Source organism: Podarcis pityusensis (genome assembly GCF_964106645.2).
Source record: "Podarcis pityusensis genome assembly, chromosome: 12".
Lineage (NCBI taxonomy): Eukaryota > Metazoa > Chordata > Lepidosauria > Squamata > Lacertidae > Podarcis > Podarcis pityusensis.
The window spans coordinates 27019234-27041130 of NC_138037.1; the positions used below are offsets into that span (position 1 = coordinate 27019234).

The window sequence follows — 21897 nt, forward strand, 5'->3', positions numbered from 1 at the left end:
AACAGTTCCCCTTATCTGCTAAAGGCTGGCCTGCAGCATGTAACTATCAGCTGCTAGCATCACAGGGACTGGGAGGTAACCAATAGAATGTGTGAGGAGAGATTAGAATGAATTGTTGACGTTGGTTTTGCCTCATAAACGACAGTCTCTTGCATTTGCAAGTTGGCTGTTTGTTACATTTCTTTTTCCTTCAAAGGCAGTTTTGTCTTATCTGATGCTGAAACTCTTCCATGCAGCTTTGACCGCAGAAGCACGCAAGAAAGAAATCGGCTGGAAATTTGTTCATGTCTACCTCTATGCTTGACATTTCTTCGCTGATAAGGTAGAGCTAAATATTGACTTTTTGGTTAAGTTCAGATTAGCTGTCTGGTCTACGAGCATTGATCGTAACCCATTATCTTTTTCCCATTTTGGGCCTCTGAGCTCAGCTGCCAAAAATGAGAGACAAAGGAATGGCAGGAAGAAAATTAATGTGCAGTAAAGATATCACTTTACTAGACAAAGCCACAATTACTGTTGACCTTTGATTTTATTTCCTGTCCATCTTGCATTCCAATAAAGTAATTCATATTTGCCTTGGCTTTCCTTTTCCCAAAGAAAACAATTTCTCTTCTGTCTACATGACAAGAAACCCTCTGCTGTTAATGCTGTTTGATAATAAATACAGGTGCTACCATAAGTACGCAGAATTAATGTGCAGTGCTTGCTGGTGTAAGCTTCAGTCTGTTGCTTTACTCTAACCCTATAAGAAGACTTAAGGACTTGGCCTGAAGGGGGAAAGAAGTAAGGGAAGAAGGAAAGCAAATAATGTTATTATATTGCCTTGCAGAAAGTCTTTGACAAGTTCCCAAGAGACTTCCGAGGAAATGAAACATCTGGAGTTGTGATGTCCACCCTGACATGGATTAGAGCAGTTTCAGACACTGTAGAGGGGTTAAATGAATGTGAATGAGGAGAGACTAGCACTGCCATTTAGACCCTTGTCTTCTTTCATGCCAAACCTTCTTAAAGAGAAAAGGAAAGGATACATGGTTGCTTCCAGGTAACCTGTTTAAATTCGCATTCATCTTGATTTGTTTACACAGTATGTGGGGAGTTCAGATGTCCGCCATTTTTGAGAGTTTTTTCTGATTTTTGTGTGTGCAGGGATGTTGTTTGTTTGTTTGTTTGTTTGTTTGTTTTATCTGTGTGTGTGTGTGTGTGTGTGTGTGTGTGTGTTTGTTTTATTTTGTTACCGGAAAATCCGAGGGCTCCCTTGGACAAATGAAGACACCGACCAGGGCAATACAGAGCAAAACAGCAGCCAGTAGGCTTGGTCTTTATTGAAGAAAGACTGTCGCGACAGGGCTCCCACCGTCCACGAGGTGAAGCAAGATGGAAGCCCGGAACAATGGGAGACCCCAACTTTTATTAACCACTAATCCCCTTGACTACACCCCCAGAATTACATCATATATACATCATGACTTTATTAAAGAACAGGAGGAGTCGAGGAGGAGCTACCCAGGTAATCCGAGTATCCTGACACCCGGCAGGGACCACCTCTCCCCCTCCCCATATGAGTCATTTCCATAAACAAAGGAATGAGCGAAGTCTTCCTGCCCCCTGAGGGGAATCCGGTCAGGGTCCTTTGTCGGAGTCTGTATTGAATACACTACCGTATGCAGTTTATTGTGTTCCTGATAGCATTTCGTCTGAGCCCTTCCCGATGGTTATCAAGGTTGCCCCGCCATCCGGAGAAGGGCCGTTGTGTACGTGACTGCGCGGTTCAAGGCTTATGGCCGATCAATCCCAGCTCACCCCCCTTTGATAGTCCTTGTAGTATGCAGTGAAATAAAAGTGGTCCGGTGAAAATCCATGGTACGGCTGATTTTTGGTGAATTTGTAAGGAATATAGTCACTGAAGTTCAAAGTACTTTCCTCTTTCGGAAACAACTTGCAACATTTTGATTAGATCAGTCATGGTCCATTGAACTCGGAAACAATGAATTGGGAGCTGTCAAAAGGTGAGGGAACAGACGCTCGCAGCCTGCAGTACCAGCGTGGCCGCCACAAGGGGCGCTGTTCGATAATGCTGATTGGTTGAGGCGGCCGCTGTTTAGCCTAGAGTTCGGTCGTCCGGTCTACTCTCAATAAAGATAGAGCGGCGCGGAGCGCTAAATAGAGTGTTGTCAATGCAGCGCTTCCTTATTTACGGAAGGCTTTTAAGAGATGGCCCTCTAAAGAGACATCTCTAGGGTCAGGGAGGGGAGATGCGTGTGTGTGTGTGAATGTGGTGCTTGTGCGATACAAGTGTTAATGGAAGGGGGGGGGTGGTTTCCGGCGACAGTTCCCCCCTTCGGAGATAAGATTGCGAAGGCAGGGAAGCCGCGCAATCCTTTTCTCCGCACAAATCAATAAAAGTTTGACATGCCATACCTAGAATCCAGGTTCTGGAAGTCCTTTAAGGGCCCCATTTCGATGGGGTTCGTCTGGGTTCCTGATGCCGGTGGTCTGTAGGTGATAGTCGACCGCGAGCGAGGGGTTGGAAGGCAAGAGTCGCAAGCTTGACAGCACATCGGGAAGCAGTGGATCGCGCAGCAGAAAACAGCAATACAGATTGTCAGAGTAATGAGGACCAAAAGTCCGTTCCCTAGGAGTTGTTTTATCCAGCCAGACCCAGGTAGCCAGCTCCACAACTGGGTATCGGAGAGTCCTTCATGTTGGATGTCTTTAAGTCCGTCCGTTAGTTTATGGATGTTGTTAAGATGCCCGGTAATATTAAGGGTTTGATCAGATACGTGTGTGCAGCATTCAGTCCCGACAAGGGCACAAACGCCTCCAGTCGAGGCGAGAACGTAGTCCAAAGCAAGGCGGTTCTGTATCGAAGTCTGCCTGACTTCCGTTAACTCTGTCAGGATAGCTTGGGTAGCCGCATTGGACTCCTCCATGAAATTTAACAGGATGTCCGTTAACTTAAGGATATCGACGTGGTTGGAGCCGGCCCCATATGCGGGAAAGAGAGCCCGACCATAAGTTTCACTATTGGCTGCTACGTCGGAGAGTTGTGACAAGTCTTTTGCCCTCTTATTGCGCCTCCTTCCGGAGGGTAGATCTTGGGTGACCCGGACTCCAGGCAAGATTAGACCGAGATAACAAGTGCCGCGGGAGTGGGGGCTGGCCCATACATAGCCGCGGTGGCCGCAAACCCAGAACAACCCCTGTAGGCACGAGTCTATACGCCCGGTGAGGAAGGTACGGAAGAAACACTGGGAGACCGGGGAGGGGCTCCAGGAGTTGGGTAAGGTCATAACGCGTTTCCATGCGGACATCAAGCTGGGTTGGATAGAGGGGTTACCTTGGTGCCACAGGGTGATCCTCCCGTTTAGAGCAATGTCAATGGTGTACTTACAGGTGCTGTCGCCGATGACCTTGTCGTTCCCGCTGAATTTCCGGCAAAGGTCGCCTGTTGTGGGTCCGGTTAGGTAGATGTACTGGTGTGTCAGATTCACCGCAGTCAGGTTCCAGGATTGCACATTAGCAGAGAGATGTTGTTGTAGGGTGAGAGGTACTCCAAGAAATGGTATGCCACTGTAGAGGTGTGAGGGGGCATTGGCGCAGATCCAGCACTCTTTGGTTGCTGTCTGTTTTGCAATTTGAGAGATCAGTTTTACGTAGGTGTTGGAATGCCAAGTGGACAGAAAGTCATTATTTTGAGGGTTTTCGGATATTGACAGTTCCCCCCTTTGTCGAGGTGCAGTACCGGGGGGGTGAAGGGGGTCTTGACGGAGTAGGTAGGTGAGGTTTGTGGTGAGGCCCCCGCACCTTTGGGGTCCGGTAGTGTCCCATTCTGCCGGAGGCATAACGGAGTAATGCCAGCCCTCGAGGTACGCTTTCCCGTCCCAAGCGGAGGCGAGTCCGATGTCCCAGACGCAGCAGTACCTCCGGAGGCAAACTCCTTGTAGGATGGTTTGGCGGGGAGCGGAGTCTACTCGTTGGCAGTAGAATCCATGAATTAGGTGGTCTGTGGGGTGATTCCGGTCAGTGTAAACTGAGTCACCACCCCCGTTGTCTATAAGTGTCCAGTTCAGAGTTTGTTCGAGTGTGCCATCAGAAAAGAGTACGTAAGATCCATTGAGGCAGTGGGCTCTGTACCAAGGGCCATCTGTGGTGAGGGTGAGTCTGCCAAGTGGAGTGTAGGAGGGCGAGCGAATAAAAAGTTCCCAGTTTTGGTGAGTAGCGAGGGTCGGTAGTATGGAATGTCGAAGGAGAACGCGGGTTTCGGGTAGGCAGAAGTCAAAATCTCCTAGGCGGTCTGGTGTCCCTCTTTTCACCATATCAACGATTCCAAAGTCCAGATATTTGTATTCAGTTTGTAATCCAGGGCATGAGATGTGAGTGGTTATGGTGTGTTGAGAAAGGGCAGATGTGATAGAGAGGATGAGGAAGGTGGGTACAGTTGTTGTCATTGTGAATAGCGTTGTGAAGTGGAGCTGTCAAACAGTGGAGTTGTCAAACGTGGAGCTGTCAAACTGCCGAGCTGTCAAATGTGGAGCTGTCAAACTGCCGAGCTGTCAAATGTGGAGCTGTCAAACTGCCGAGCTGTCAAATGTGGAGCTGTCAAACTGCGTGTGTTTTACGGAGTTTGAGACGAATTGGGGGTTGCTCGTCCTGATTGGCTGCCGGGATGATTTCGGAGGTCCAAGTGGTTGACGAATGTGGTGGGTCCGGTCCGGTCTGTTGGGCTCGATTCGTGCCCTGATCTGGTCCGGTCTGTTGGGCTCGATTCGTGCCCCGATCTGGTCCGGTCTGTTGGGCTCGATTCGTGCCCCGATCTGGTCCGGTCTGTTGGGCTCGATTCGTGCCCCGATCTGGTCCGGTCTGTTGGTCGTCCTCTGTATCGGTATCGCTGTCTGGCGGTCGGTCTGGGGTGCAGTATGGTGGGTCGTCAGAGGGAGGCTCGGGTGGCGAAGCGGGTTTGCAGCGGGTGTGATGTAACCAGGCTGTCTTCTCTGCTACCTTAACGGAAGTTGGAGTGGTTAAAAGTACTTGGTAAGGGCCCTCCCAAGTGGGCTGTAGGGGTACCTTATGGTAAGTTTTCGCTAGTATCCAATCGCCTGGTTGGTACGGGTGGATGTTTTCATCTAGAGGAATATTTTGACCTGAGGCTGCGTATCTGTGAAGATCAATGAGTTGTTTTTGGAGTTGTATTACGTATCTAGTTAACTCTGACTCGCCCACCTCTAGTTCTGATGTTGGAAACTGGGTGTTATATACTGGGGAAGGCCGTCCGAATAGTAGTTCGTAGGGAGATAGTTTGAGATTTCCGCGGGGGCATGCTCTTAAGTTATGGAGGACTAATGGAAGGGCATTTACCCATTTGATGCCGGATTCTTTGCAAAGTTTTCCCAGCTGAGATTTAAGCTGCTGGTTCATTCTTTCGACTTGTCCGGAGGAAGGAGGATGGTATGGGGTATGTAATTTCCATTTGATTCCGAGGGCAGTAGCAATTTGTTGGATTATATCTGATGTGAAATGTGAACCCCTGTCGCTGTCTATGTGCCTGGGAACCCCAAAGCGAGGTATGATTTCTTGTATCAGAATTTTTGCAACAATGTGCGCAGTTGCTCTGCGAGTAGGGAAACATTCTACCCACCCAGTCAACTGGTCTATGATTACTAAAGCATGTTTGTAGGCTTGGCACGGGGGTAGGTCTATGAAATCTATTTGAAGGCTTTCGAATGGGACAAAAGCCCATGGTCTGGCCCCTGGCGGGCATCTGGCGGTATGTTTTGGGTTAAAACTCTGGCAAGTATGACAATTCTTTACGGCTGCCTTAGCGGCCAGTGTAAGACCTGGGGCATACCAGCAGCGTTGCATCGTGTCGATAAGTTTCTCCCTTCCCCAGTGGGTACGTTGATGGAGAACTCTCAAATGTTTAGGTACCCATAGCTTGGGCATTATGAGTCTTTTATCCGGATAATACCAAATGCCATTTTCCAAGTGAGCCCCTTGTTCTTCCCATACTTTAACTTCTTCTGGGGTTGCAGTCTGGTACATCTCAGTAAAATTTATATCGGATAGAACCTGTGGTCCCTGGAACTCATTGTCTGTGGAGAGGGGCTCGAGGGCTGCTTCTTGTGCTGCGCTGTCGGCACTTCGGTTCCCAGTTGAGACCGGGTCCCTGCCTTTCGTATGTGCCTTGCAGTGTACTACTGCAATAGCCTCAGGGAGATGGATGGAGTTCATAAGGCGCTGTACTAGGGATGCGTGTGCGATTTGGGTACCTGCAGCAGTCAGAAACCCTCTCTGTAACCAGATTTGTCCGGTGGCATGCACCAACCCGAAACAATACTTAGAATCTGTGTAGATAGTGATCCTCTTGCCAGCCCCTAGTTCGCAAGCTCTGATCAAAGCGATAAGTTCAGCCGCTTGTGCGCTGTATTTTGGATTGACAGGTCGTGCTTCTAGAATGTCACTATGAGTAACTACGGCGTACCCACTTTTCCGTTGCCCTCCCACAACTTTGGAGCTCCCATCAGTGTATAAGATGAGGTCAGGGTTCGTTAAAGGGAGGTAATCGAGGTCTTCTCTGGGTTTTTCGAGGTGACGAACTATTTGAGAGCAGTCATGATGCGGTGTGCCATCGTCGGGGAGGGGCAGAAGGGTCGCGGGATTCAGGGAGTTTACTCTCTTGATGGTGACGTTGGACGGACTGAGGAGAATGGCTTCGTATTTGTTTAGGCGTTGTATCGTGAATCGTTGGCACCCTTGTAAGCTAAGTAAGGTAGCTACAGCGTGGGGAACGTTCACAGTTAAGTCGTGTCCCAGGACTGTTTCTTGCGCCTTTTCTAAAAGTTGGGCTGCCGCTGCTACAGCTCTCAAGCATCCCACGTTTCCCAGTACTGTAGTGTCAAGTTGAAGGCTGTAATAAGCCACAGGCCTGTTCCTCCCCTGGAACGGTTGGGTAAGGACACCCGAAGCTACTCCCTTGTTCTCATGTACATACAAAGAGAAGGGTAGTCTATAGTCAGGGAGTCCGAGGGCGGGCGAGGATTTTAGTTCTCTTTTAATAGATTCAAAGGCTTCGAGTGCCTCAGCGGACCATTGTAGTTGGTCTGGGGAGTTATCATGTGTCATTGCTGTAAGGGGGCGGGCGAATTCTCCATAGCGGGGGATCCACGCCCGGCAGAATCCGCTCATCCCTATGAATCCCCGGAGCTGCCTTTTTGTTTTAGGTAAGGGTAGTTTTGTTATTGCCTCAATTCGATCCGTAGTTAAAGCGCGGGTGCCCTCTCCCAGTATGTGACCAAGGTACTTGACCTCCTTTTTGCAATATTGTATCTTTTTCGGGGATACCTTATGTCCCTTGTGTGCTAGTATGTTTAGGAGAGTTATGGTGTCATTTTTGCAGGATTCTAGGTCACGCCCACAGAGTAGGATGTCGTCTACGTAGAGCCTCAGAGCAGAGCCTCCTGGCAGGGTCACATCTGCTAAATCTTGATGTAGTATGGACGAAAAAATTGCTGGGGATTCTACATACCCTTGGGGTAACCGGGTCCACGTTAGTTGCCCTGTTTGCCAAGTGAAGGCGAAGAGGAATTGGCTTTCGGGATGTACGGGGATGCTGAAGAAGGCAGAGCATAGATCTATGACAGAGTACACCACAGTTCCCTCCGGAATGGTGCTGAGGAGATGGTGGGGGTTGGCAACGACGGCATGCCTCGGAATAACAAAAGAGTTGATGAGTCGAAGATCCTGTACCAAGCGCCATTTAACTGGATTGGTATTAGGCTTCTTGACGGGAAGTAGGGGGGTATTGCAAGGGGAGGCACATGGGACTAGAACTCCCATTCTCAAGAATTCGTCGATCATCGGGGTGAGTCCTTCAATCGCCTCTGGGGGAAGCGGGTATTGTTTAGTGCAAGGGAAGGGCAAATCGTGCCTGTAGTTTACTTTCACCGGGGTTGCAGATTTTAAAAGTCCTACCGAGGTGGATTCGGTTCCCCATAAGGAAGGGGAGACATTGTGTATGAGTTCGGGCGGAAGATCAATGTTGGTATTTTGGGCTTCCTGTAGAACTCCTTGGAAATTAAAGATGGACTCATTCGGCATGTGTAAATAAATACCTTCCTGACCACATTGTATGGTGGCATTTAATTTGCAGAGCAGATCCCTCCCCAAGAGGTTGACGGGGCTAGAAGTTAGCAGGAAAGTGTGTTTTACGGATAGAGGTCCAACGGAGACATTTGCGGGTTTAGAAAGAGGACAACTCCGAGGAATTCCGTCCAGTCCCATTACAGTTCTGGTCTCTTCCCCGGGGGCTAAATGGCTGTTCGTGAGGGTGGAGTATGTGGCTCCGGTATCCAAAAGGCAATTATAGGATTGCCCATCAATTTGCATAGTGCAGATGGGATCGGAAGAAGACAGTTGTAAAACCGGGCAGAGGAAAGAAAAGGAGGCGGGATCTGCTTCTGATTGTCAATGCGGTTGGTATTCGTCCATTACCATTTCATGGGCTGTATTAATGGTGCGGGTGGCTGTTTTAAAGGGATTCTGAGGATCTGGAGTGGGGTTCCTGGGTCTTGGTTGTGGAGGGGGAGGACCCGCACGATATTGCGTCTGGGTCATGGGTTGAGGGTGTCCATATGGGAAGTTCGATTCCCTGGGTTTCGGGTGTAGGGGTTCCTGATAATCTGGTCTGTAAGTTGTAAAGTCTCTATAGTCAGGCCTAGGAATTTCTGGTAGGAGGGGGCAAAATCTTCTTATGTGCCCTACTTCCTCGCAATTGTAACAAACGCGCCGGTCTCGAGAGTCGGGTCCCTTTGGTTTGCTTTTGTCTTTGTAAGGGGGAGCCGCTCCTGCATAAGCTAACACTCGCGGAGAGTCGGGCTTCTGATCTTTCTTCCTCCGCTCGTCTCTGGAATTAAAGACTGACTTGGCGATGGAAAGAATTTCGGTTATAGTCTTTCCGTCGTAACCCAGGTGTGAGTTTAGGGCTTTCCTTATATCTGCAGTTGCTTGGTCCTTGAAGAAGCCTTTAACTATGACTTCATGTTGAGGACTCTCCGGGTCTATCCCGCCCCAGGTTTTGATAGCAGAGACTAAGCGGGTGTAATAGTCGGACGGGTGTTCTTCAGACCCTTGGAGGACAGCTTGGACTTTTGTCCAGTTTACAGTTCGCTGACCAGCAGCTTTGATTCCATCTAAGATGGCCTTTTTGAAAATTTTTAAGCCCCATATGCCGTTGTCTGTGTTATAGTCCCAGTCAGGGTCATTAAGTATCATCTGTGCGGTCAGTGGGGTCATCGAGGCGGGACGATTTGGTTGGTAGCCTTCTCGGGTTAGAGCCTCCCCCGCCTTTGCTAGTATTTCTCTCTTTTCTGCCTCGTTAAAGAGGGCCCCAAGTAACATATGCACATCTGCCCATGTAGGGTTATGAGTAGAGAAAATGGTGGCCACCTGGCGGTGGCATTTGTCAGGGTCGTCCCTTAAAGAGGGCATCTTATCGGACCAATTCATCAAATCCGAAGTAAGGAAGGGCTGATGAGTAAAAACCATGCGAGGTGGGTCTCCTGCCCTGACTGGGGGTATGGGTAGTGCTCGCAGAGGGAAAGCGCCTTCTATTTCCCCGTTCTGCAGATTATCTCTGTTCCTAGTTCTGCTGGAGACGGGTCCCTCTCTTTCTCCGTTTAAAAGTTGCCCGTTAAGTAAGGGTCCGAGATCCAAGTCTACTTGGTTTTCCCCTAAGATGGGTGTGCTTAAGGATGGGTCGGGCAGTGAGGCATTCGGTATGTTTTGAGAAGGGGCAGCAGCGGGTGGGTTTATGACGCTTCCTGTCGGTCCCGCACCCCCTTCACCAGATCCTGTTCTGTTCCCCGTCCCGGGTTCTGGCAGTCGGGGAGCCCGTGGTTCGGGGTAATAGAAGGGAACGAGAGTCCTATCCAATTGTTCTTCTTGGGCTCTAATCTCGTCATATGGAGGGGGTCTGGTTGGTTTTAAAACAGCCATCTGACGGACAACTTGGGACTGCTGCCGGTGAAATAGTTCGCGGGCTTCAACGAAAATATTTAGGTAGTATAGTTGTCGGGGCTTCTCGTCGGCTAAATGGGACTTAAGTGCTTGCATTCTTATGAGGTTAAAGGAACCATGAGGCGGCCATTGGGAAGGTGGTTCCAGGTGGTGGGTAAGAGCGACCCACGAGATGTTACAGAGGTCCCTCAGTTTGGATTTTGAGAGTCCCCTTCTCCCTCTCAACTCCTTCCAATTGAGGAGGACAAATTGCAGAGGGGTATCGGAGTCCTCTTCAGAGCGGCAAGGCTTCCTCGAAGCCTTGTCGCCAGGAGGAGTCCAGTCAGAGTATTGGGAAGCGTGGGCTCCCATTACTCTATTCTACAAGAACGGGGTTTTGCGGACGATGTGCACTACAGACAAGAAGACGGACAGACGAGGGGAAAACACAAAGACAAGGGGAGAAGATAAAAAAATAGTGTTCTTTCAGTAATTTAGGTACCTCAATTTATTCCTACTGAACTTAATCCTGCCTGCTATCGAACCATAACTAACCTATCATCAATAATTCTCAAACATCAACCTTGAACTCACGGGTCTCTCTCTCTACCCGATGCACAAACAAAATCCTCAAATTCTACTGCAGTACTGCCTCTACAACTGGTCCTAGTGTGGGGCCCCAATCCGTGAGCCACCCCTTCTACCCTCCACGACAGCCTCCTGCCTAGCCTTTGAGACTAAGTTCGGAACCCCTACTGGACGCTCGCGCAATGCAGTGCCAGATCAAGGTCCGAGAAATTGAGAGTTTGGAAAGGAAACAAACGACCTTGCGTTCTCACGTACCCGGGTCATCCCTAACAAAGGTCGCCGGGCAGGAGGGGCGGCTTCGTTTGCATAATTAGACGAGAAAGAGAGAGAGAGAGAGATGTTTGGACGGACGCCTCTGGACGACTCCGATAGAGGAACGTCAGAGAAAAAGACAATAAAGGGCCACGCTTCCCCGGACTCAATTCCAAGACGGGAAACGGGGGAGAAAAGGACAGATAGGTTAAGGCGTACCCGGACGACTCCGAGGGGTGACGCCGGAAAACAGCAAAAGTACCACAATTTCCCCGGACACACTCCGCGTAAGAAATTGAGGGGAGAGACAGAGAAAGGTGTTGACGTTCCTAGACGACTCCGAGGGGTAACGTCAGACAGTAAAGCTCCGCGATTTCCCTGGCCACTTTCCGAAAGGGGAGAATCGGGGTAGAAAAGGACAGAATTTTTTGAACGTACCCGGACGACTCCGAGGGGTAACGTCAGAAATGAAAGAAGGAAAGTCTGGCTGTCGTGGGGACACTGCTTCTCCAACCCCCCCTCCCAATGTGTTTTACTTCAAACCATACTCACGTTCGAAGATGTCCCCCGCAGATCCCGGGATCCTTTTCTTTTAGCCGGCTTTACCTCGCCTTTGCTCTCCCTGGTCGGGCTTCCGGTGACGGTTGATTACCGCCCGCAAAGAAGAGGCAAGGAGAGGAAGGAGGATTCCTGGGCTAAGGTTGCCCAGCGGCGCCCGATCCCCTCTATCTCCCCCCTCACCTTCGCAGGAGAACCAAGTGTCCCAGAGCACGGTCGCCAATACTGTTACCGGAAAATCCGAGGGCTCCCTTGGACAAATGAAGACACCGACCAGGGCAATACAGAGCAAAACAGCAGCCAGTAGGCTTGGTCTTTATTGAAGAAAGACTGTCGCGACAGGGCTCCCACCGTCCACGAGGTGAAGCAAGATGGAAGCCCGGAACAATGGGAGACCCCAACTTTTATTAACCACTAATCCCCTTGACTACACCCCCAGAATTACATCATATATACATCATGACTTTATTAAAGAACAGGAGGAGTCGAGGAGGAGCTACCCAGGTAATCCGAGTATCCTGACACCCGGCAGGGACCACCTCTCCCCCTCCCCATATGAGTCATTTCCATAAACAAAGGAATGAGCGAAGTCTTCCTGCCCCCTGAGGGGAATCCGGTCAGGGTCCTTTGTCGGAGTCTGTATTGAATACACTACCGTATGCAGTTTATTGTGTTCCTGATAGCATTTCGTCTGAGCCCTTCCCGATGGTTATCAAGGTTGCCCCGCCATCCGGAGAAGGGCCGTTGTGTACGTGACTGCGCGGTTCAAGGCTTATGGCCGATCAATCCCAGCTCACCCCCCTTTGATAGTCCTTGTAGTATGCAGTGAAATAAAAGTGGTCCGGTGAAAATCCATGGTACGGCTGATTTTTGGTGAATTTGTAAGGAATATAGTCACTGAAGTTCAAAGTACTTTCCTCTTTCGGAAACAACTTGCAACATTTTGATTAGATCAGTCATGGTCCATTGAACTCGGAAACAATGAATTGGGAGCTGTCAAAAGGTGAGGGAACAGACGCTCGCAGCCTGCAGTACCAGCGTGGCCGCCACAAGGGGCGCTGTTCGATAATGCTGATTGGTTGAGGCGGCCGCTGTTTAGCCTAGAGTTCGGTCGTCCGGTCTACTCTCAATAAAGATAGAGCGGCGCGGAGCGCTAAATAGAGTGTTGTCAATGCAGCGCTTCCTTATTTACGGAAGGCTTTTAAGAGATGGCCCTCTAAAGAGACATCTCTAGGGTCAGGGAGGGGAGATGCGTGTGTGTGTGTGAATGTGGTGCTTGTGCGATACAAGTGTTAATGGAAGGGGGGGGGTGGTTTCCGGCGACAATTTCATGCCCTTCTTCCCAAAGGAGCCCAGTGGAAAACATTAGACAACTTCGTGTCTAATAGCAATTACTATTCCATACTTTCCAAGGCATTTTCCTGTCAATTTTTAAATTGTATAAATTCCATTGGGGGGGACACTGAATAAACTGAATAAACTCAAATGGCACAACCTGCTTTTGCTGGTATGCAATTAAATCCCACCAGGAATTCGCAACCGTCTGGAGGTGGTCCATGTCAGTTCTTCTCATGTCCACACCAGTTCCTCTACAGCCAATGAAGTAAGATCATTCCCTCCGTCAAGCTCAAAGTGAAGGAAGTGGCAGTGAGCTGGCAGAAGTCCAAACAACAGAGTCACCATTGTGCTTGTTGTCATTATGTATACACAAATAGCTAGCATAGCACGAGAGAATCAATTCAACATGTTGGGTATTCTCTCAAGACCACTTGTTAGATAATAACATAAGGAGATTAAACAGTCATCAACACCTCCTCTCTTTTTTGGTCTCAACCTGTAATTAAATAATATCTACCCTGCATTGTAAAATGTGGTTCCTTGCCGATGAAAGAAGCACATTAAGACACTGTCAAAAGTATGTTCAAATACTTTCCCCTGGAAGATGTTAAGGATTCCCAAAGCTCATTCAAGTTTAACACTCTCTCCACCCTCAAGGTCTCTTCTATTGCCATGTATTGTGCATAGCACAGAACATGCTTTTTGTGGGGGGGGGCACACCTCTCCTATTTGTATTTATATTCCAAATTATATTCCAGTGCAAAAGATCTACAGGGTGGAAATGTTATATGGTGCACGTTCTATTCCCCTGCAGAAGGATATTCTAAGCTTAACACAGTTCAACAGGTATTTGTACTGAAGAACTGACCAGATTCCCCAGCCACATGGATAATAAACTCCTACCTGTACTGTACACTGAATGGAGGAGGATCCACTATGTTCCATCTGGCAACTAATATGCCACCAGCAAAAGCTCTTATCCTCCACAGACTTTTTTCTTTTGGTCATAGAACTATAGAATTGTAGGGATGAAAGGGGACACAAGGATCATCTCATCTGACTCCCTGCAATGCAGGAAATTTTCACCCAACGTGGGGCTCAAACCCACGACCCTGGAATTAAGAGTCTCATGCTCTGCAGACAGAGCTACCAGTTTCACTAATACAAGAGACATGCTGTTTTCTTGGAGGGGGGGAGTGGTCTTTTCACAGCTCACTGTTTTACAAGCCCAGGAGGCAGGAAGCAGTAACAGGCCTACTGCTGGCTGGGAGATGGGCATTCAGTTTAGCCTCCCCAGTCCTTTTCTGCTGCACCTGCAGAACAGCAGCCTACTGGAGGAGCCAAAAGGTTTGGCCAACTAGACCTATCTATGAAGCACAAGAACTTGCCATGGCTATAGCTGGTTTCCAGGAATGATGCTTATTTATCCAGAATGACATTGGGTCACTGCCAGCAAGCCAGCCCCAATACAGGTGACGCTAAAGGGGGTGTGACCCTTTGGAGTGTGATGTGGGCATGGGCATTACAGGATGAGCTTGTTCCCAGGTGAGAGACTGGAGCAGCACTGGGAGGGTAGAGGTTGTGAAACAGGTGGAATACTGTGTCTATGGTGAAAGCATATCCAGTGCTTTCACCATAGACACAGTGCGATTGGTGACTATTTGTTGATTTTTCTATTTTATGTCATTTTGATTGATTGTACTGATTGAACTTTTATTGTATATTCATTTGTACTAATATTTTTGGGAGTCTTTGGACAAAAAAAAGCAATGGCATAAACACAACAGAACATTTAGCTTTTGTTTATGACACTGGGGGTTTTTTTATGCAGGTGTCAAGGAAGAAGTGTATTTTAAATGTGAGTTGTAACTTTCATGTCAACGTCAGCAGGCTGGATCCAGAGACACTTTTCCAATCTGAAGGTCTTTTTCCAGTGGAGGCAGCAGTCATCCCAAGGAGATGACATACTTTCCTCCAATGAAAGATATTCCATTGTAGTAAGTTTCTCTGGATCCAACCCAATGCCAACATTTATATTGTGTTGATTTTTGTAGGTGTGTGCAAAAATAAATTCAAAGTTGTTGTTGTTTAAAAAAGAATGAACATATTTTAAGAACCCTGCAACTGCTTTCTACAGCAAGTTTTGAGGAAACCAATGCTGCATTTGAGAAAGAAATTCCCTGGCCTGGGAAAAATGTTTTCCTACCCAAATGAAATTCCAAGGGTAAGTCTGTAAAAGCCAGCATTTTTCTACCGCTGGTTTTCTAACGTGTGTTTTGTTGCTTTTGTATGTTTTTAGTAGTTTGCCTTTTTAAAATCCTATAATAAGTAATGTAGCTATAAAGCTTAGAACACTATATTTGTATCTGTCATTTTAAAATAATCACCTTCTTCCAGTTGTATGGAAATGCCAAGCTGCTGCTAACATGTCAGAACACTCCAGTTTATAATAGCCTATTTACAGGCTTATATCTTAAACAATAATTCTATCTTCTTTACCACCACCTCACTCATCTTTGAAACTTTAGGAGAAAGAATAATTCATTTACAGAAATGCTCACCCCTATTTCTTTCTTTTTTTAAAAGGAAGGATTCCCAAATCCCATTCAATTCCTTTTGGAGGAAGTTAGCATGTGCTTCAGTTTCCCACAGAAATCAATGGAACTTAAGTATGCTTAACACTGGTCAAATGATATTCTACTTAAAGTTTGTAGCTACAAAGCTAACACAGTTTTCATCACTTAGTATTTCATAGACTCAACAAAGTTTATTGATATTGTTACCTAGTGGTTCCACTTTTTCTTGCATTCTTTCTTGGTCCTTTTGGATGTTTTATATTATTGTCAAACTTTTGGGTCAATTTCAATACTTGACAACTTTCAATTAATCTCCAATTTTTGCTTTAAAAGCTTTTTTCTTTATATTGTATCTTCATGCATTAAATGATGTGCTATATGAGGAATGTTTTCTGTAGACTAATCTAAAACATAACTCAGTTTAACTCAGTGAAACAAAGGTTGCTTCAAAATTATGTTTACTGAGTATTCATCCTGATTTTCTGCAACACCGTTTACAGGGAGGCTATACAAGATTGCCAAATACTGAGCATTTGTTTGTGTTTTCGGGGAAGTTATACAATGTTGTGACAATCACTTGTTATCCCTTTACATGGCATTTCCCCATCACTTTCCTTACTTCAAAAAGTCCATGTCCTTTTTGTGTGCCACTTTTGTCAAATCCACTTTGCTGATATGCAAGTGAATTCCACCCACTCTATAGCAAGTCTGGAAGTTTCCTCAGCATCCTACTCTATGAATGCTTATTCCAAAAGTAAGTCCTTTATTAAGCCTGCAACCCAATACACAAAAAAATCCCCTATGTATCTACCTTCCATACCCATGCTGGTTTGCTGCCTCCTTAACACTTCTGGGTCATCATTTGAAGCCAAGCAGGCTCACTTTTCATTCTTCTCCAGATGTGACAGTCAAAACACACTCAGAACATCCAAAGATTAGAAACCATAACAACTTATCTGGCCCCACAAAATCACATGCCAAAACTATTGTTTACGCAGAATTGGAGGTGGAAAAGATACTTGGTATCTGCAGTGAATAATATTATCATGTTCAAACTGCAGTTCTCTGCCCAATTTGTGTAATTATAAGGGTGGGGGACTCAAAATCCTGTAAAATATGAAGGCAAGCCTCAAAAGGAAATCCTTTTAAAACTGTATGACCATTTTTTTACTAGTTCTATTACTGCACAATTCATTAGTTGCACAGCTAATCAGCAGGAGCCATGTATTTTGATTAACTCATCATGATGTACCAGTTATATAAACAGGAAATGGCAATAGATTACATCACTGTGGATATTGCCTAGAGGATTACTTTTAATTCCAGAATTCTTGCAAAATTCAGCTTTCAAAATACAGATAACACACTACACACTATGTGGTCTTGGCTAAGGGTTGTTCATGTGTTCCCAATCACATCCAAATTTTAAGAGGTGTAGCAATCAAGATTGCATTTTTATCCAAAGTGAAGGAAGCAATTATATGCCCTTCTTCAGCGACAATCCCAAACAGATTTGCATATGCTGCCTATGCTTGAATGGTTGCAGACTGATTAGACCAGCCTTCCATCCTCCATATTGTTTTAGATGCAACTCCATCAGGCTCCGACAGTATGCTTGCAAACACTGCAGTTGATGGGAATTATAGCTCAAAACATCTGAAGGGAACCAAGCTGGGCAAAGCTAGAATAGACAGTGTTAGCCTAATAAACACAATTCATAGAAGAAATTTAATTGATTTATTTCATAAAATTTATGGTATACACTGCTTGGCTGTAAAACAACAACCTCAAAGCAATTTACAAAAGATACAAGGAAAATTAAGAAAAAAATTACAACCCTACTTTAAAACATACAAAAGTTAAAATACTAAAAGAGATTAAGATTGCCCCAACTTTCTAAGTATCTGGAGAGATTATGTTTGATATGGTAATTGAATCCGCAGTCACCAACCAACCATGCCGCTGTCATCATTTCACCCTAATCCCTCCCACGAATCCTGCCATTTTATTTGCAATAAGTTTAAACTCCTTTCTCTCCTCCTGCCCCAGTTCAGCACCATATCTCCTACTATTTGTTATCTTATGTCTTTATCCTTTAGATCTGTTATGCATACCTGCTTATATGCTGCACACTGCTACAACTCTCTGGATCCTTCAATTTAATCTCCCTATCTTGTCTCTTAGCCGCTCCTTTATCATGGTGCCACCTTCATGTTACAGATGAAAATGACAGGAGGTCAGCACCAGAGACCAGACTCTCTGAATGCCATACTGAATTTTAAACTGGCAACTTGATTGTGTTCCTTTAGAAACACATCTTAGCCTTTGGAAAGAAAAGAAAAATACGGAGAGGTATCTGCTATATGAAATCCTAACAGTATGCCCACTTTCGAGAAAGTTCCTTTGAAGGAGTCAAATGCATACCATAAAATAGTTATTTCATCAGGTGTGTGGAGTTTTTTGGACGGAGAAATCTCTCTCTTTCAATCATCCTCTCCCCTATTTATATATTTTTTTAAATGATAGGGAGTTGTGAAGTCTGTTGTCTCCAATGCAAGTGATCTCATTTAAATACATATGCCTTTGCCTTGCATTGTGTGAGCAGCCATGGAGTCCCTGTCCCTGCAAAGCCTGGCCATCTGGGGTATATGAATAAATGGACACCACAATGGTCAGGGATTAAAAGGCCACAACTTTATTGATTTCAGAGGTAGGTAAATCTTTGGCATAGGCCCTGGGCATGTATCCCTCTCAGCCTCCTAGTGGAGGGTCTGAAGCATGACAGGGTCTGCTTGGGGGAAGAAGGGGCCATCACAAAACTCAGGTTTACATGAATGGCCCAACCCTAAGCACTGGGGAAGCTCTATGACCTGCTTCTTGCTCTATGAACAGAGACTTCAAGACCCCTCTAACAGGGTACCCTATAAATGCCACCGCTGGAAGGGGGACGAGTCACCTCTTCACCCCCAAAGGTTAGGAGATAGACTAAGGATTCCGCCCAAGGCCTAAACCGCCAAAACTAGTGCTACAGTGAAGACAAAACCTGCAGCACAAGGAAAATTCCTTCCTGGCTCCGAATATAGCAGCCATCCAAAGACCATAGCAAAGCCCGCTGAGCTGGAAAGAAAAAGGGTGTTAAAAGAACAACAGCAGTGCCTAGGAATGGACCTGAGGGAAGACTGCATCCCTAAGGTCTGCTCCCAAAACCCCACCCTCCAAACCACCACAGAAAGGCCAGTTTGAATGGTGGGCTTGGTGGAGGCCCACGCACCTCCGTGGCAGCCAGGGAGGAGCGGCAATGGCCACTTGTAAAATGGCGAGGCTCTGCGGGGAGAGGAGGCGTTGTGGTGGGCCGCAACTACCACTCACCATGGAGAGAGGTAAGCGGCCATTTCTCACTATATCATATGTGTATCTCCACACATTTTGAATAGTATCTCTACACATTTTGAATAGCTGTACTCTCATTTGCATCTCCTCCTTTTGGTGGGAATTAGAGGCAGAAAACATGAATAGGATTCTCACATAAGGTAATTAGAACTCGGGACAAAGGCTTTTATAAGCATTCTGGATGTGCTGGGGGGAATTAAAGTGCTGAGCAGATTTTCAAACTATGCCCCACTCTCAGCTCACAGTCCTCCTTTTCTTCCCTTTGGTTTTGCTATAAGTTTTTGACCAGCTTAAAGGTATGCAAATATGATTGTCCCTGAAATGAAAGTGTGTTTTTCTGTGTGTGTGTGTGTTCCCTCCTTCATGCATTTTCAGTGTTTTCTGCAGTCCTCAAAGCACTAGCGGCGATTGCTTTAGGGATGTTGAAAAGTTTACAGTGAAATAAACACACTGACTATCCAGCCTAATCAGGATTTTATTGGCTCACAGGCCTTTTACAATCCTGGCAGAGTGCTGCAAAAAGGAAGAAAGGCAGCAGTTCAAAACACAATACATTTAAAAGCAATACAGTATGAGAGTTTTATTTATGACCTCCTGATCCCAGGGAAAGCATGCAGTACAGATCCTGTGTGGTTTAGCAGTCATCTCATGGGACCAGGAAGCTAGAAAAACTCTGCACTGGCTCTAATGCAGCCAGAAAGTATCTGAAAGAAAGCTGCCACGTTAACCAAGGTAGGTGGCCTGGGCAGTAGAAAATTTAAGTATTTAAAATAGAAAGACATGAAGAAACAAGAGCAGTGGAAGAGTGGAAGAAAGCCATGGTGTTTCAGAACAGAGGCAAGGTAATAAAGGCTTTGTGCCCTCAAAATTACTAATTTTTTTCCTACTTGTTTATGCTACCTTTGAAGAAGAAAGTGTCCCCAAGACTGTTCACAGATACTAAAACAAAAATTTCAAAATGAATAAGCAAAATAATTTGAAACAAATTCCAATCAGGTAGCCAATTATGACTCAACCCAAGAGAAAGAAACACATCACCAAGAAAAGCAGGAAACAGCTTTACATAAAATCTGCATGTGTTAATTTATATAGATGCAAATGTAGACATAATTGTTGTAGTTTAAATATAAATACCATATCCATCACCATAGTGGGGATGTCTAACCAGGTGACCTGTGTTGTACTCATTCTGCTGGACTTGGACTAGAGTGTTCTTCAAACAGGTAGCCCTTCAAATGGAGGACTGGGCTCTGTAAAGTACAACACAGGGCCAGTCTCAAGTGGGAACAAATCAAAAACATATTTCCATTTGATTCCAATTCTCAAAGTTCTGAAGGAGTAAGAAACAATTTTATCCGTCTATTTTATGTTTTAAAGAGAACAAAGATGAACATAAGCAAACCTCTGAAGGGAATGCAGTTTACAGCTGTAAGAGCCATCGCTGAAAAGGCCCTGCTCCAAATGGAAACCAATTTTGGTTCTCAGATAGATCACACTTGGAGCAGAGTTTTTGGATACCAAGGAACGAGAGATTAATTTGGGGCACTTACTGGAAATCAGTTTTGTCACCTCTTCCTCCCCAAACCCCGAGACAATGAGCCCAGCCACCTTTTACTCACAGTCGCATAAGCACTACACTACAGCATGGCCATAAACTTGTACGTTCAACCACTGAAATATACACCCAATATGTAGCAATGGAGATTTATGTTACTGCTTTATGAATGAACACTGTGTTTTATGAATGGACTCTGTATTTTGTGAATTACCTAATAACCACCAATAGGGAGCTCTAGAATCTGACAGCTAACCAATTGGGTACTACCAAAGAGCGACCCCTATTGCTGAAAGCAGGTGACCAGCAGGGAATGCTTCAGCTCAGCCTTTGCACTGTTGACTGAACACCCCCTGCTGTGCAGATAATGGAAAAAGCTCATAAACTGCATCCCTTCTGGCATCCTGGCCAACTCCATTATGCTGGTGTAAACCCTGGTGCACCAGAAGCACAGAATAGCAGCAAATAAAATCTGCTCATACCTCAGCAACTAATAAGACATGTCAACCAGTTCTTCCAAAGTCTTCCTAAATTATAAAGCTCCAAAATACAGGCCAAAAGAGAGCAGGTCTGGGAAGAGTGAGGCATACAATGGGCAGCACCAGTGAAAATGCCCTGCTCCATGTAACCCCTGCCCTGTCATTTGATAGAGTGCCCACTTGCCCTCCTTCTTGACATGGAATGCTCTCAATTGGAGTCTCCAGGTTCTAGTTGGTTAATTGGTTTGGCAACTACAGGAGAGCTATGATATTCAAGTGAGGGTGGTCAGATGCCTTGTCAATCCCTCCCCCCCCCCGTTTTTTTAAATTCATTTTATAACACAACTAAACAACACAAACAGAAAAACAATCAATACAAACAAATTCTTGTCTTATCCTATTTTTTCTAAACATTGTTAGGTGAGCTTCCTCAAGTCCCCCCATCTGATTTTCATTTTATGAGATGCCTTGTCAATCCCAGCAGGTATATAAGAGAACAACCCAGCCTGCCCCCAGTACGTCACACAACCATGCACCCAAGAATGAAAAGAACAGTCAAAGTGCCCATGTGGACTAACCCTAACTCTTAGTAATCTGTTCTTCCCTAGAATTTCCGTGTACTTTGTACTCTCAGTGATATCATGCTTCTAATACACAGTACACCTAGGCTGCAATCCTATATTGAAAGTCTCACTGAGCTCAGAGTAACTTAGTTCTGTGTAAGATTGCACTGTAAGTGTCAATCAGTGTCCATTTTTAATGGCAGGCACCAAACCCCTTAGGAAACAGAGAGGATGCCAGTGGCAACTTTAGCTGCCCTTACAAATAAAACAAGAGCACAATCAAATCTAAAGTGACATCACAAGAACCATCCAGATAATTTCCCTTTCAGACGTTTCAGTAAAGGGCTGCAATAAAGACAATAATTATCTAAGAGTAGGAAATGGAGCAGACATAACCCATCTTTCATTCCAGTCTGAAGGCTGCAATTTCGTGGTTGTATTCCATTCCTAATGCCATGCATTGACTATTAGCAGATTTCCTTTGCAGACTGGATAGAAGTGGATGTGTTTCAAAGAGGCTTCAGGAATGTCCCATATTCCTGGTAGCAATTTTTAGAAGCCTGCTCTTTTGAGCGACTGGCCTTTGAATGTCTTTAAAACAAGACCTG

At 45.9% G+C, this 21897-nt stretch overlaps 2 long non-coding RNA genes across 6 annotated transcripts in view; one reads left to right on the top strand and one right to left on the bottom strand.

The window, feature by feature from the left end:
* Window positions 1-21897, bottom strand: part of LOC308459755 — a 239035-nt gene that overhangs the window by 209238 nt on the left and 7900 nt on the right. Inside the window, exon 3 of one of the 3 annotated variants that reach the window (XR_013978305.1) lies at window positions 12884-13040. The exons of the other annotated variants lie outside the window; for them this stretch is intronic. This is a non-coding gene — a long non-coding RNA (uncharacterized lncRNA). The remainder of the gene's footprint in view (window positions 1-12883; window positions 13041-21897) is intronic. 3 annotated transcript variants of the gene reach the window in all.
* On the top strand, window positions 232-18730 carry LOC308459756. Of its 3 annotated transcripts, XR_013978309.1 has the most exons (5): window positions 232-322; window positions 14558-14723; window positions 14824-14950; window positions 17402-18044; window positions 18456-18730. It is a non-coding gene; the product is annotated as an uncharacterized lncRNA (long non-coding RNA). The 3 variants fall into 3 exon arrangements; XR_013978308.1 differs by having other exon boundaries at window positions 17402-18730; XR_013978310.1 differs by lacking the exons at window positions 17402-18044; window positions 18456-18730 and adding an exon at window positions 16888-17011.